Here is a 16,747-nt window from a genome sequence, read left to right as displayed (position 1 = left end):
AGTAATTACAGCAGCAGAATTCCCAGGCAAAGAACAAAGCCCCTGGCCAACCCTTCTCTACTGCCCTCACTATTGTAATCTAAAGTTAGCTGTAAACACCCAGCGGGACCTGAGCCTCACCCTTATCCCTCTGCGGGCTAACAAAGGCTAAACCAGACCAGCGCACCCGGGTTTATCATTCCTGTCCCAGCAGGAGATGCTCTGAGCTGCCCCGGGGCACTGCTCCCCTCTCCCCCAAGCACAGCACCCCTTGCTTGCTGCTCAGTCACCAGGAGCAGCCCATGCAGGTCAAAAAAGAGGGTGACGGGAAGAGTGTCCCAAAACACCGCACACTGCTCCTGTGCTGAGATCCAGGCAGAGCAGATGAGGAAAAACGAAATTAAACTGGTCTTCAGGAAGTTTGTGCAGCCAGTCCTGCTCTCTATTGCCATCAGGGTCAACCACCAGAAAGGGGGCAGAAGGGACTCCAGCATGCAGCCTCATCATCCCATCCCATCCCATCCCATCCCATCCCATCCCATCCCATCCCATCCCATCCCATCCCATCCCATCCCATCCCATCCCATCCCATCCCATCCCATCCCATCCCATCCCATCCCATCCCATCCCATCCCATCCCATCCCAGCAGTTCTGCCCCACTCCCCTCAGAAATGGGTGCCAGCAGACCAGGGTGGGTATCTCCCCTAAACTGCCCCTCATACTTCTTCCTTTTCAGGGCAGTACCACGTTTCCTGATCCATGCTCCCTTGTCTCTTCCCCAGCCTCCTTTCTCACCCGCCAGTGATGCTGCCCTGGTCATGTAACCCCATCTGGCTCTTGTATTGCTCCCTCTGGGTGCTCCACATGCCCTTTGTCCTCCCCCAGGATCATTCCTTCACCCTTTCATGGCTCACCTGCACTCCCACACTCTCGCGTGTACCTGCTTGCCTGTGGCCCTCCTCACCCCTTTGAAAACCAGAGGGGTTGCATTCAGCCAGCCTAGCTGGGCAAGGATGCTGTGCACAGCTGCCCAGGTGTGTTTTGGTGGGCAGGTGGAGGATTCTTGGGGCCTGCTGCATTACAGTTGCATTTCTATATAAAATGTTCATATCTAAGTAACTTTATGTTCTGATACATAAACAGACACATAATGTGGGACATTGCAAATGTGTACAAACATTAGCATGCCTGAGATTACCAGCGTATGAATTCATAATATCAATAATATCACCATATTAAAATTTGTACATATTGCTTTATGTCCATATTTATGCACATGCTTTTATTTCTGAGCTTACATTTAAATACCTGAAGATATTTGCATACATGCTACTTTGTACATACAAAGGTATGTAGATAAACACATGATCATGGGTGTATACATTATATATAACTGTATTTTTGTTTCTGTTTGCATATCTCTGCTTGCATTCATATATATATATACTTGTTTTTATATATGTGTCCCTGTGAACCTGTTCCCTCTCTGAAAGCCTTTATTTTTATTGTTTATTTCTACTGGGCAAAGTTTACCCAAACTCCAACTTTCACATTTATAAAAATAAAGGCAAAATCCTACAGGGGAACTTCTGTAGGTAATGAAGAAGGGGGTTTTTTTCCTTCATATTTTGTTTTGCAGAAAATATCACTCCTTACAGCGATAAGGTCTCAAACCCGGAAAAAGGGAGAGCTTAAACAGTAAAGATAAGATTTTGCTGAAAGCATTAAGAAAGTTAATGCTATTGAACAAATCCTGAAAATAAATCTGTACCTTTCCAACCAGATGTGAAGGTCAATACTTTTAATATTTTACATGACCATTTGCAAAGGGTAGGTCACAAGTGCTGCTCTGCACAGCTTTACAGTGAAGTGGAAAGAGAGCTCCTTTGTACTCTCCAGTGGCAACTCCCTGCAGAGGTTCCCGGGGGACTCACACAGGAGCTGTGGCTGCTCTGGCCCAGACCTCTCCAGAGAAAGCTCTGGAAACTTGGAGAGGTCACAGACCTGGCTGCATGGCCTCCTCCTTCCAATCCAAGTAACTGCAGTGAGTCCTCTTCCCATCATAGTTTTGTTTGCTCTGAAACAGCTCTCGCAGTGGCCCTGTTTCTCAGCAAGGAACAGGCCACCTGCTCAGAGGTCAGGGACCAAGAATAAGCTTTGACAAACATCTCCAGTACTGGGAAGCTTTGGGTTCAAGTTCCCCGGAGACAAGAGAGCTTGCAGGAAACAGGCTCAGCACCACTCCATGAGAGTGCTGAGTGTTGTGAGAGCAACAACATCCCCGAGAAAGCATGGATACCACTTGTTCCAGTAGGGGCTTCGTTCAGGCAGGCTGCACAGGGATGTACTGCAGGGAAAACACCATCACAGGTGCTTCTGACCCCACTGCAGTCTGCCTGAGCAGGACAGCAGGGATGAGCTGCCCATCCCACAGCCCCAGGTAGGGCTGAGGTGGTGTTCACAGGGGAAGTCACCACACATCTTTCCAGGAGGCAAAGTGCTTGGCCTCAAGTCAGTGCTTCTGCACAGATTTGTTCCGGTTTAATTGACCAGGTGGGAACAGGGTGCACTTTGCTTGAAAGACATTATACTGCTGAATTAGCTCTCCTGCCAAGTGCATTATCGCTCTACAAACAATGTGAGTATGGGGAAATGCACCTGGGAAAGCAGAGACTAGATGCATGAGGAAGAGTGTAGATTCCTCTGTTGATGACACAGATAAGTAGAACTGGCCATTGAACTAAATTGAACTATTGAACCAAATTGAACTAAAGAAATGAGATGGCAGGTCTAGGATAGCAAGGAGCCACAAGGCAGGGAGTACACAGTGGCCAGTCCAAAATCCCTGGCAACTGACAGAGTTATAGAATGGTAATCAGGGAACATATGGGGGAAACCACCCACATGGAAAGACTGAGGAACCCACACAGCCTTTGAACTTTCTATCTTCAGCCAGTGGTCTTCTCCCCACCAATTTTAAACATCTGTAGTTTCCCTTCTACAAAACTTTGCCCCAGGCAGGCCCAGGTGTTTGTAGCCACTTTCCAAGTGCCTTGGTTTCAGTATGTCACATAACGTTCCTCTAGCTAGCTCTTGGCACCTCCTGCATTTGTGCCTTCATCCTCTTCAGGCTGACTGTCTTCCCCTGCTTTCTCTTTCCTCAAGTCTGCTTCCATCTCTTGGTGGATTCTCCATCTGCTCTTTCTATCCTTTTCCCTACTGCTGTGTCTGTTTCCAAGCAGGGTACATCTTTCTATATGCTCTCCCTCAAGATGTTTTTCTTCTTTGCCCTTCACATCTGTGGCTCCTCCTTTCCCCAGCCACACTCCCTCTCATCATTTCCCCCATCACTTTCCACTGTGTGTGCATCCCTGTTCCTCCTCCAGCCTCTGCTGCTGTGATCCCTCACTTGCATGGCAAGGTGAAAAGACATCATGGTCCCCACAGGGTTAAAAGCACAAGTGGGGGTGGGGAGCTGCCCTTCTCTGTCCTTGATTAGTGCCATCAGCCTTTTGGGAGGCAGCAGGTGCCCCGAGGGAGCTGGGCTGCATCCTCATGCAGGCTCTCACGTCCTCAGCACTTAGGGGAGTGCAGCAGCCCTGCTATCAGCTGGGCCAGTGCCAGGCTGCAGGGAAGGAGGGAGGCCATGAAAAGCAGACTTTTTGGCAGACACAGCCCGTACCACATGTGGAAACCTCAAACACACGAGGACTGAAGAGGATTGATATGGTGAGTGACTGTACTTTATGCAGCCAGAGGATGTTAGGTGTCATTTTCCTTGTACTCAGCTGCTCTGCAGAGGCCCCTTGGTCCCCCGTGCTGCTCCTGTATTCCTCTGGGGTGCAATGAGGCTCCTCAAAGCCTTCCCACATTATACCAGGAGTCCCTCCCAGTAATCCTTATTCTGACCCACTATTCACACATTCATATGTGCATATCTGAGATCCCCAAGCAGCTGAATTTCTAAAGAAGGGAACACCTCACAGCAGTCAGTCTGACAGACATCCACCCGGGAAAACCCAACTTCCCTGGCAATGGGACTGTGAGGAGACAGACAAAACAGAATTAGATTTTTCAGAAGTAAGAGCAAGGAGCAGGCATCTCCTGTGAAGACATCCACATACCCTCCACTCAGAAACACAGCAGGAGAATTTAGGGGGTAGAAATAAAACATACCAAAAACAAAGGGGACCTGGCTGAGAGAGACAAAGCATTGAAGTTTAGGTGTGATACCAGAGATTTTGCCTTTGAGCTAAAGTCCCCCAGCTGAAGGACTGCTGTGTTACTTCTGCTTCTGGTACAGCCATTTGGAACCTGATATGGGGTAGGGCAGCATCTTGCCAGATTCTCAGTCTTCAGGGATCACAGAACAATATGTTAAGTGCTTCAAAATATGTCACTAATTGTACACCCTCTCCCATCCACAATGCATATACTCATTACACCACTCCTGGAGCACTGAGAGATCTGGGCATCTGACAGTCTTGATTTTTCACAGCACCCCACTGAAAGGAGCAAAGAGCCTTTATCAGATGTAGAACTGAGACAAAGAGAAACAAAAAGCAGATCCCAGTCTGAGATGCCACAATGCTGAGCACTGCAGCACTGGGACTTTCTCAGTCCCTTAAATGGAAACCAAGAGCCCAGAAGAAGAAAAAAACAATACCCTGGGGAACCATAATACAAAATGACACAGAAGAAAATAGTAAATCCCAGCACTCTCCAGGTTACACTGCAGAAATCAGAAGTGCCGAGAGGTGCCTTCCTTCAGAGGGGCAGCCTGCAGTCTCTGCTTTCCTGAACCTGCCCTCACCCCTCACTGTACTTCTAAAAAAAGAGCAGATTCTTTAGTAGTTGCTTTTTCTCCACTGACAGGGTAGCTTTATGGTTGGTGCAATATCACAGAACAAGAGACCAGTGTTCAGCTTCTCCATTAAGGGAACCATTTTTTACATTCCTAGACACTAGACATGGTGTTCATGGATCCACAAGTTGCTATGGAAGGACAAACCCATGCTGCTCTGAATGCCTGATTACATCTGAAAACCACCTGCTGTAGTCCTTAGAATATACATGTGCTCTGCCTAATGAATTTGAACATGCTCATGGTGAAAAAAGACTAGGAGCCAAGATCACTGCTTTCTGTACCTATGCCAGGTAGGGCAGGAATCAGGCTGCCTCATACCCAATGCATCCTTAATTATCCTTTGTATGGGGATGTGTCCCACTGTCTGACCCAGAATTTGCAATCACTAACTTCTTAGGGTCTCCACCACTCCAGCTGCCTCCAGTGGTGAGACAGGCTTCCTATGGAGGCTTTTTTAAATGAATACACACTAATCACCACTGTGTTTCATGTCATGTCTGATCTCTAGTAGGGATTTAAACAGTATTTTCAGAAATAAAGCAGTGACAAAAAATTGCCTCCAGCACATGAGAGTCACTGAGTGTAGCTTTTTTTTGGAACGTGTTGTTTTAGGTGTAGTTGCCTAAAAGCTGCCTCTATCCCCCTTCAGATCCATAAGCCACTGTCTTGAAGTCTGCCTTAACTAACAAGCACTGCAGTACCTGTCCCAAGAACAGCAGGGGTGGAGTGCAACCTGTTTACACCAAATTCTTAGCTCCAGCCAGTGTCCTGGCACTACAGCCACTGTTACACTTCTTTTCTGCAACTTTAACTCATCTGTTTTTCTAGACCTTGTGGCAGCACAGTGACTGAGACAATAAAACAGAAAAAGAGATTAAGAAGAATTGAAGTGGAAAAAAAAAAAAAAAGAGGAAGGAACTATCTGTCTTACACAAAATGGACAGAAAAAGAAAGAGAAAACCAAGGTGCAGGTTAAGACAATGTGACAAATAAACAGCTGGGCAAAATAAATATATATGTGAAAGAAAGTACAAGGACATCATAAAAATTAAGAAAAAGAGAAATAGAAGAAAATGGCTGATATGGAAACACATCTCTAGTAGGCAATAGATATTCTTCTAATTCTCAGAAAGTTGCATGACAGTATAAGGGAAGTATGTTCTTGCAGCATTTTTGTGTCCAGTGAAGCAATTAGTGCAGCACTGGGTGACAGGGACAGAATGTGTGCAGGATTCCTCCAATGCCCACAGAAGGATTTTCTTGCTGGGTGAAAGACCACGATGTCAGCAAGTCAGTAATGTTCAGGTCTTCAAAGAGTCCCTTGGTTAAGTATCTCCTGCACTATCCCTGATGTTAAGTGCAGACTGTGCAGCTCTTCCTGTCACAAAGGCACAGGGCACACTCAGCTACCCTATGCCAAGAGTTCAGGTTTCCCTGGGAATTTGGGACCCTGAGCCAAACCACCTTTAACAGGTCCAAAGACTTATCAGATAACACATTCTTTAGCCTTTCAGAAGAATCACTGGATCAGACAGAGAAGACAATGTGCTAGTCACATGAGACCCTAAATCCTGAACTGACCTAAAAATGCAGTGAAGCTCAAAACTCTCTGAATAACATATTTATCTGCAACTGATTCCTGATCAAGCATTGATGCAAGATTTCTGGGAACACCTTAAACAGCAAAGTGAAATGTAGTAGTAAAATAAACGTCTGACCACTGCTGCCATTATCTGATGTTCATACAGCAGATCCAAGCCTCCCCAAATTCCACCCCATTCTGTGCCAGGCTCAGTGAAAAGATCTGGAATTATTTTCCCATGGCAGCCACTCCTCTGATTCTTCCAGAGTTCACCCCACAGAGCTTAGGATATTGCAGAAACCAACAAATGAAACTACTGATGACATGATCTTCAGAGCTTGGAGCCAGCTAGAGATGCATTATTAATAGGATTAATTAGTCCTCCTAAAGGGTCCAACTTAAATCAGGATGACACTGTAGAAAGCACTGTATGTATAAAAAGAGAGAAAGAGAGACTATATCCTGAAGACTTATCTCAAGGTCTACAGACATAAGGCAAAGGAAGAAGTATTAATTCTGTTTTGCTGGTATGGAAACCCAGCATGTAGTGACTACATTGTTTGGCCCAAGAGAAGATCTGTGATGGAGCCATAAATCAAATCCCAATATCCAGCAACCCAGACCAGTGTTTCACCAGCTAGGCAGTCCACAGTCTCCCTCTGGACTAAAAGCAGAGACCGAGACTCAGGCAGCTGCCCAGTCTGCTAAACAGAGCCACAAGTGCTGCATGTTCAGCGTTGTTTGTTTTCATTCTTGATTTCATGCTCCTTTACTTAGTTGAAGCCTCTGGCACCAACAAACAATTTTCTGGGATGCAAGAAAGTATAGTTATGGATCATAAACCCTCACTTGCCTGCTGGGAATGTGCATAGCTGATGCTATCGGGGGAACATACACATGTCAGATTGTGTCCATCTAGCCCAGACCAGAAACAAGAAAATGACCTTCAGAGTCACGTGTCAAATTTTTGTGGTTAGATGACTGAGAAGCTGATGTTGCAGCAGGACACTCTTCCTAAACTAGGAAGAAAAACAAAGCCACTCACTGGCCGGTGTTACACACCAAAAGAAGTTAGGATACGGCCTTGGAAAATAGCTGCACACAGCATGGAAGTATTGTGAGACAGCCTACGTGAGCCTAAGCATATTCTTACTTTTTACTGAGAGGAATAAGAGCTGCTGAGTACTGTGACATTGTTCCTAAACAGACTGACTGCCTCCTCCCAACAGCTGAGAGAGGACCAAGCTAACACTGAAGAAATCTACTCCTGCAGCCCTATGGCCATTTCTCCCTCCTGGGATTTTCAAAAGGCTAAACCAAACCTCAGTGGCCTGAAGAGCAGTAAAAGGCTTGCCAGTCACAGAGACACACACAACATGACATGCTTGAATACTGTACAACCTTTTCAGTCTCTAATTTTGGCTCCCTAATCACCTAATATCTGGACCTGATGTAAACTGCTGTGGCGAAGCAGGTTTATACGAGTTCAGTGTGCTCTGTAGAGATCAACTGTCTCCTCCTGCCAGGCAGCAGGTGTGCACATTAAACCTGCCCTGCCCTTTCTATCCATCAGTTTTCAAGGTGCCCAAAAGACAGCAAGGAGGTAATTTTGGGTCTTCTGTTTTCTTACAAAAAGGCTACAAAGATCCAGAGACTCAAGTGGCTCTCAGGCAATAACCGGTGCCCACTATCTGCAACAGGTACCAACTTTTCCAGTTCCACTCTGTTTTCCCTCCCATCACAGGCTCAGCTGCTGGGCAGTTATATTTCAACTTCCCCAAACCAATGAAGGTGTGTGAGATACCTAAGTGGGGTAACTCTACAGGCAGAATCTCTGATGGGGAATATGGGGCTCATTTCCATTATGTAAGGTAGACTTATTCCCTCTGCTTTACATTATGAAAAAGCCTATCCTCCTCTTATGTTGCCTCTGCACCCCTTTCTTCAAGCAGGAAGGCACAACCAGACTAGGAGCAAGTGCATATGTGCACCAGATGTGGGGGGCAAGTTAAGCAGTGGGGGTAGGACACATGGAGCAGACGTGGATTTGATCCACATTGCGAAGATCTTGCAATAGCCCTGACTTCACTCTGGCTCTTCCCCAGATGGAAAGGAGCTGCCACATCTGGCAGCAATGAAAGGCATTCAGGTACTGTGTTCCACTCATTCTATGTTCTCTGTATCCCCATTTTGCGTGCAGGAGCCCTGCTAGAGCTGCCCCACTTTGTGACCCAACAATGGGAATCTGCCACCTTCCACCAATGTGAAATTAAGACAGACCCACGGCAGTTTAAGTCAACAATAAATTAAACTCCCCTTCAACAAGAAGAGATGTCAGATATCCCACCCAGGGCACAAAGCCTGCAAACACAAGTTATCACAACCTGAAAAATTGGCTGGAGACTAAATACAGCGATCCAACACAGTCAAGTCTGCATCTACTTACTCCAGATACCACTTTTGTCATTCCTCCCTTACAGCAATCTCCCAAAAGCCTCTTTCCCTTGGGGCCCCCTCTGCCTGCAGCATCCCTCTATTATGCACTCAGGTAATCCTCATGGAGGAGCTCTGTTACCCTTTGAAATCTTTGCCCTCACCACTTGCCCGATGATATTTTCTTCCTCTGCCTTCCTAACTCTGTCACATGCAACTACCCTCCCATTTTCTAAGCACTTCCCTCAGGGCAGCACCTCCCGCTCTGCTCTGGAGGCTGATATCTCCCAGACTTCCAGTCTCAGCTGACCTGGCTTGATCTCCCACCTCCACACAGCCTGCCAGCTTCACCTCACTGAGGAAAAGGTGAAAGGCAGCACAGCAAAAGGGAGAGCTACATCTGGATCAACACACCAGCTGTGCCATCTCACCCTGTTTCCAGAACTTCCCCCATTGTAAGGAACAGAGGGGCTGATTTCTTTATACCTGTCCCCTGAGAAAGCTTCTGTTTGCTGCCCTTCCACAAGCACTGACCAAACAGGACTGCTCATCCTGTGAAAAGAAGGCCAAGGAAGCTGGAATGGGGCTACACTGCTGGGTCTCACATCCAATCCAAGATCAGACCATCAGGACCTCCTCTCATTTTCCCTCTCCTATGCTCTCCCTCTCCCCCTCTCACCCCTGAGAGGCTGGGGCAGATGTGCTTCTGAGGGGATCTCACTGTCACAGGGACAGAGCCAACATGCCAGCACTAACCTGAGACCAGCAATCCTGGACAGATACAGTGTCTGCAAGGTTCCTTGGTTTGCTGTCTTTTCCCTGTTCCCCAGAGGAGCTGGAATGACAAAAAAGAATGACCCCACAGGGTTAGGCTGCCTCTTTAAACTCAAGTGGGTTGCAGCGGATCCCCAGTGCCTTTGGGATTGCCAAAGGGCATGGTGAAATGCATCTAGGAAAACCTAAAAGCAAGATAGGGTACTTCCTCTTTGTTAAAGCTTTCCAGTTGTCTTCTGTTCACAGCTGAAGCAACCCAGTTGTCCTGACTTGCTCCACCTGGGACAAGGACTCTGCCTCTATGTATATGCAACAAATGTGACTACTTTGGAATTACTCTGGCTCATGACCTCTGTAAAAGACTGACTGTTTTCCTTCTTTTGGACAAGGAGTGTTGGTATCTGCAAGCATGATAAAGCACGATGGGTTCTTCTGACAACACTTCTTTCCACTCCATATGGGACAAACAAACAGAGAAAATGTGACTCTTCTGTTGTGCATAGGACAATTTTAGGCTTTTTATCTGAATTTGTTGAAGTATAGGTCACAAATGGGCAGCTTTTGAGAAAGGTAAACAAATTCCTCTTGTAGTTTTTCATGTGAGTCACATTGTCTCAGATCTGCTATAAAAATCTCTTATCAGCCTGTTTCACAGTGAGTGGTTATTTTGATAGTTATATGATCTGGTTTTGGTGTGCATGTTGTTTCAAAGTTCCAAAATTTTTTCCCAGACTAAAAACGGTTTTGAAAGTTTGCACTTACCACTGATTGAGGTAGTTTTTATTTTGTACAGAAACAGATGTAAGGATAATCATAGCAGAATGATTATGCCACTGCAATACACACCAGTTTATTTCCCCTCCCAAGTTAGGTACAGTTAGGTTCAATGACAGCGTGAGCCGTTGTAGCCAGCAAGGCCTTAGAACGAGGGGATCCTCTTGGGCATGTTAATATCACTCCAGATAAAGTCAGCCTTGATTTGTCATTAAGTCCCTTACTAAGAACAGTGTGTTAAGGACTGCACAGAGAAACTTCCACGGCACAGTAACAAATATTCCCAACAAAGGTCAGAGTTGTTTAATGCCTCTGCCATATGACATGGATCAGTCATGCCCGACCTGGAAATAGACTTCAAGCCTTCTAATTTTATAATCCCATTATCCTCTGCTCCCCACCTCCTGGCGCTTCTTCTGTTCTCTTGCACCTTAGCATCTTTGCAGTGAAAGATCCCAGGCAGGTAATGTGATGGAAATGTGCAACTGGATCCTCCAGCCTCCCCTTCTTACCTCATGCTCTCACCTCTGCCGTGTGGTTGCTCTCCTGTCCATTTTCAGCCAAACTTTGCGCTCTGCTCCGTACCCAGCATGCACATTACACATCTCCCTTGCCTTTGCAACAGTGATTTTATGTATCATTTCTTCTCCATCATCCTTCTTCTCTCCAGCTGCATTTCTTCCAATACCTACCTCCTCCTCTCTCTCTGAGCTAATCTAGTCTGAGTTTAAGGTGTGATGTTAGCCACAAAGGATATTGTGGTAATTTAACCAGCCTGATATTGACTCAATAGACTGGCTTTAAGTGTTGTTAACAATCCTAATTGAGGCAAGAAAACAGTGAAAGACTGATTTACCACTTTGCATATTTATTAGGTTTTATCAGTTTCTGATATGCTTTCCAAGAGTCCCTCCTCGTTTTTGTTCTGGTCATTATCTTTTGAAACTTACCTCTTTTTCCTCCCTTTCTGACGAAGAAAAGGCTGCATTTCACAACTTGATCATCACCCTAAGCAAGATACAAGCTGCTTCCCCTTCACATGTGTTTATGTTAATGTGCTTGCTTCCTATTCCAAGTGTAGAGCTCCTGCTTCAAAGTCAAAAATGATTTTTTTTAAGAAGAACAAAGAACTTCTTTTCCATCTTAGATATGGATAAGGCGAGGTCATGATCCAGGAAAGCTGTGGCTAATCATAAAGGGAGGCAAAGAGAGAACAAAACTGATACTAGAAAACAAGGCTGAAGTGAAAGCATGAAGGCAAAAGGTTACAGATAGGGCTGAGTAAGAGCTAATATCAAGAACAAAGAGGAGGCCCAAATCCACCTTCCCACAGGTGTCTTAGGTACCCGGGAACGGGAAGGTGCTGGCAAAAACCGGACTGTGCCGCAGGATCCAGCTGACTCCAGCACTTCCCTCTGCTGGCCGGTGTGGAGAGCCCCAGACAGGGCACCCAGAGCAGGGGAAGGAGGGCTCTGGATTGCCCCACTTTGTCCTGGGACACAAGCCATTTGTGGGATCCAAGGGAGCACCTGAACCACCTCTGTTTGCTGAACCACAGCCTTCTTCCAAGACTGAAGATGGCTGAATTATTGGGGGAACTTTAGGTCAATTCTAGGTATCTATATTGTGTTCTCATTCAACTTTAAGGTCAATTAGTAGGCCTTTTATGTTTTGAAATGCACACAAATCTACTGCAATACTCCAGCTTCCTTGTGGCACCTAACCATTTCCCCCAGTGGCTTCAATTTTCTTACCTCACTGCTGTTGAAAGAGGGCAGAAGCTACAAGGAAATGCTGAACAGGAAGCCCCAAAAGGCCAGATGATTTACAAAACAACATATAGACACATGTGTCCATAATGTATTGTGGATAATACTCAACAGCATGGAAAAGAGTTATTTGTTTTGCTGTATCCTTTTGTACTTAAATACTGATGTATGATCTTGGTTTAACAGGCAGCACGAGCTTCTTGGCCTGCTCCCCAGATGTGCACAGATCTGTAAAATTTCCTAAAGCTTTTCTGTTGACAATGCAATATAGGAGGCACTATTTGGCAACAGCAGAGCTCTTGCTGTTTTGTTGCAGGGGTTCTGCAGTGTACGTCATGTCTATTGTATGTGTATTGAAGAGTTTCTAGATTTCCTTCCTATGCTGCAAGACTGCAGGCTTACAGCTAAGTCATATTTTTTTCTAAGGTTCCCATCTCTAGATCCTTTTGCAACTTCAAATTTCCTTTATCTTGTTTTTAGCTACAGGTTTCAGATGATTTTTCTGGGGTATGTATATCTTAATAAGCATTCATTTCAACATGTTCATTCCCCAAACCTCCCACCTCTGGCTGTGCCCCACCCTCCTCGCCGGTGCCCATCACAAAGCTTTCCAGCTGCCCTCGCTGTCCATCTGTCCTGCTGCCTCTCCTAGCCACAGTTCTTCCAGCCACCTCCTTTTCCCGTTTCTCTCACCAGTCTCCCCTCCTTCCCCCTCCTAGTTCCTTCTTCCTTTTCTCTTTCTCTGAATGACTGTAACGCTGCCAGGACTTGGCAGATGAGCCAGCCCCTGTCTTAGAATTAGCTAAATTAGCTCCATCAGCGGTGTGTGAGACAGGGAAACCCCTCTTTCTTTCGCAAGCTCAGCCCTGCCCATCCTGGACACGAGAGGGCCGTTCTTAGGGATTTGCTTTCCTGCAAGCACTTACTGTCTGACGCTGTTTGCTTCTGAGGCTCTGAGGTGTGCAGTGATGTACCCTGACAGCTATTTATAGGATAAAAAGATGGGCATGCTGCCCCAGGAAACAGCTCAGGCAGGCAGGCAGGCAGGGTTTGCTAAGCGGTGCGTGCTCATGCTCGGGGGTAGGGGGAGGCAGAGCTGGGATCTGGCAGCGCTTCCCGCACCTGTTGCGGAGACAGGCAGGACCACCCCCGCTCAGCGGCAGGGGCACGGGGGACACGGCTGATTTATTGTAGGGTTTGACGAGCATCTAGCTGCGTCGTAGAGACAATGACAGGAGGGGGCAGCAATCCAGTTCCCATGGCAACCGTGCTCAAGTCATCTAAGGTCAAAATGATGGCCGACGCCGCCGGAGAAAACGAATTTTGATGAGAGGATAAATCCCACATCAGTGACCGCATGACTCAGTCTGCCAGCTCGGGTGCCCGAGCAGCCCCGCACCCCGCTTTGTCCGCCGTCCCTCCCAAACTGGACTGCACTGCTCCCCTCTATGATGCTTCTGGGGCCCTCTCAAAGCCTGATCATCTCTCTCAGTGCCTGCCCTGAATCCACCCCCAGCTATTTCTGTTTCTGGGTCACCGAGACCACATCTGCACAGCCACCAGCGGCTGACTGCAGTGTGGGCTGGCACCGTGAGCAGGGGCTGCCCACAGCTGCCGGGCTCAGGCCGCCAGCGCGCCACCGGCCAGCAGAGCCTCGGCTCGCCAGTCACCACCTCTCGCTGTCCTCAAGGCTCCCACCTCATCGAAAGCCATCGCGTACGCGCCTGGTGACGACAAAAACCACGTCAGCTTTCATCTTTTTTGGAAAGCAGCTGGAACTGAGCAGCCGTCTCCGCAGGATGCTGCCGCGCTGAAACGGATTTCTGTTGCCATCTGGTGGCTACTGAACAGTACTTGGAAGTACAGACAAATTACCAAGCTCCACGCCCCACTATTCCCTGAGAGGGGCTCGCTCTCTCCACTGGATTGGAGGGAGGTGCCCAGGGAGTCACCATTCCTGAAGGTGTTCAAGGAACGGCTGGACTGGGCACTTAGTGCCATGGTCGAGTTGACAAAGTGGTGATCAGTCAAAGGTTGGACCAGATGGTTTTGGAGATCCTTTCCAGCCTGTGATACTGTTTATTCCACAAATCTTTACTCGCACCACATCAAAATTTCCTCACTTTAAAAGAGAACAGGGGAGAATGCTAACACTATTAGATTCGATTTGATATCTAGATTCCAGATTATACTTGCCATTGCAAGTGTTGTCCACAGTTTTTAATTAAACACCAGCAATTTTCTTAACTACTCCACGTGCTGTAATCAAGACTCTCTCCTATTATCCCCTAAACCCTGCTGTTTAGCTCACCATAAATTAGAAATCTTCCCTCTGCCTCTGAGAATTGTTGAATGAATCATCCACAGTTGGTCAGTTCATGAATGTACAATTACCAACCCCATCTGGCTATTGCAGAAATCTCCCTAAAGGACTGCACCCCTGCTTACTGAGAAACATATGAACCAGAAGCCAGCCTCAGACTCCCTCTCTGTCTAGCTCAGGGCCCCATCCTATCTCTGCTTAAGGGCAGAGGCCTCATGAAGGGCAGAGTTTTCTCATCAGATGGTCTGCCCTGACACGTTCCTCTTGTGGGCGCTATTGCAGTTTCGGCTGGAGCCTGGCTTACACTGCAGCACCAGCATTTCTGAAAGCAGCCACAGATTGACCCTCTTGTCAATTCACTGCTCTCTTGTAGAGAATAATTCCCTTCCTGTTTAAGGAGGGCACCAAACCATTGGACTGCATGGACAATGCAGAAGCAGGGCATCGTAATGGCATTTGATTGCGTAGTCCTCCTTTGGTTTTTGTTCCCACTTATGCATAGCCCTGCCTTTGTGCCTTCCCTCATGCCAATCTTGCTCCTGCCCGTTTCCCACTCCAGCCCAGCCACATCTGCCTGCTGGAACCACCCAACCTCCTTCATGGTCATGTTGCCTCAACTCCAACAAACCGCCTTTACCAGTCAGGCAGAGAGCCCACAGAGAGTTTCCCACTCTGTTGTTCCCACAGGCAGGGGTGACTCATGACATTTTGTCACTCCCAAGTAACTCAGCTGATGAAATCCCAGAAGCAGCCAGCCACACTCCAGCTCCACGTTGGTGCTCCAGCACCAGCTTCTGCTCCATGTGAAATAATCCGAGGAAGTGCAGTAGCTCCTTCACTAGCCCCATCTCAGAGCTGAACCTTCCCTTGCCACACACAACTTACAATGGCCACTGATGTTGTTTTGGTGCTGTTCATCTTTCTCACAGGTTGGTTTTGGCCCAGTCTCCTGTGTGTGCTCTTGCTTGCCCGACACAGGATGTGAGTGAGGGCCCAAACAAGCCCTCCCCCGCAGAAGGTGAGGCATTGCTTTTAATCCTTTGTTTAGATCCCAGGAGAGAGCAGTGAGCAGAAGCAGCACTCACAACATTAAACCAAAAGCAGAAGGACTCTGTGGATATCTGGCAGTACTGTGATCCTCAGCATGGTCCCAGAAAGAAGTTATGCAATGCAGCCACCCCACTTCCAACAGGAGCCAATTGGAAAAGCCCTGGTGCAGCTGTAAACATCCTTCACTTTTATTAATTTATTTTTTTATTCTCTACATCTGTTCTGACATCCACTTTCAAGAGAGGAAGGCTGAGTGTTTGAAAGGCTTGTAACTTGAGGTGATTTTCTCATCCAGTTCTCTACAGCTTCATGTTTCATCTTCATGTTGAGTGCATTCAGAACTGTTACCTCAGGCCACAGAGCAGACAGAGGCACTAGAGAGTCACACCACAAATGTAGGCAGCCCGACCGACCTGCTCCAAAACGAGGAAACCTCATCCCACCACCGTATGGTGGCAGTGAATCACATGGGTATGAAAGACACAGGAGCCTCCACAAACTCCATAGACACAGGATTTTATTGAGAATGTGAATGGTTTTTACAATTTAGACTAGGAACAGATCTTCAGTCACTGTACGCTGTTTTGGGAAAGCAATTAGTTGGTTACACAACAGCACTAGTAAATGAAATGGTGGCTGGGAGTGTTCCCCACTAAAAATTGATGATTAAAGTTAGTAGTCCAATAGAAATTTTCTTACAGTTCTGTACACAGTTTATAAGTCAGCACATGGGAAAGAATGTTCCAGAAGGAAGTATCCTGCAGCCAGTCTGTTATAGAGGGTAAGATTTTAACACTATGGCCACTCCATGCCCAGTAGCCTCAAAACCAAAGGAGTTTAATCTACTGCCAGAGTGAGCCTTACTCTCTAAGTGGGCATTGAATCAATTTCTCAACACTTTGTTCACTTTTCATGTGGCCCAATTACTTTAAGCTCTCTGCATGGTACCAAAATAATTTGGGTCAAGAGCCTAATGCAGTTTAGGTTCAAAGTCATCTTTCACTAACGTGTCTCTACATGTAATGTTTGATTCACTCTGATGACAGAGTCAAGTTTATTATTTTTTTTCCCTTTAGAAAAGTAGAGCTTGTTGCTGGTTTTGAGGATCCAAGTTACTGGAATCACTGGTCAATAGGTCAGGTGTATTGCTCCACCACATTTGTGCTCTTCCCCACAACTCCCATTGATTTGATCC

This window comes from Melospiza melodia, chromosome 2, assembly GCF_035770615.1.
Source record: "Melospiza melodia melodia isolate bMelMel2 chromosome 2, bMelMel2.pri, whole genome shotgun sequence".
Classification (NCBI taxonomy): domain Eukaryota; kingdom Metazoa; phylum Chordata; class Aves; order Passeriformes; family Passerellidae; genus Melospiza; species Melospiza melodia.
This window is presented reverse-complemented; position numbering follows the sequence as displayed.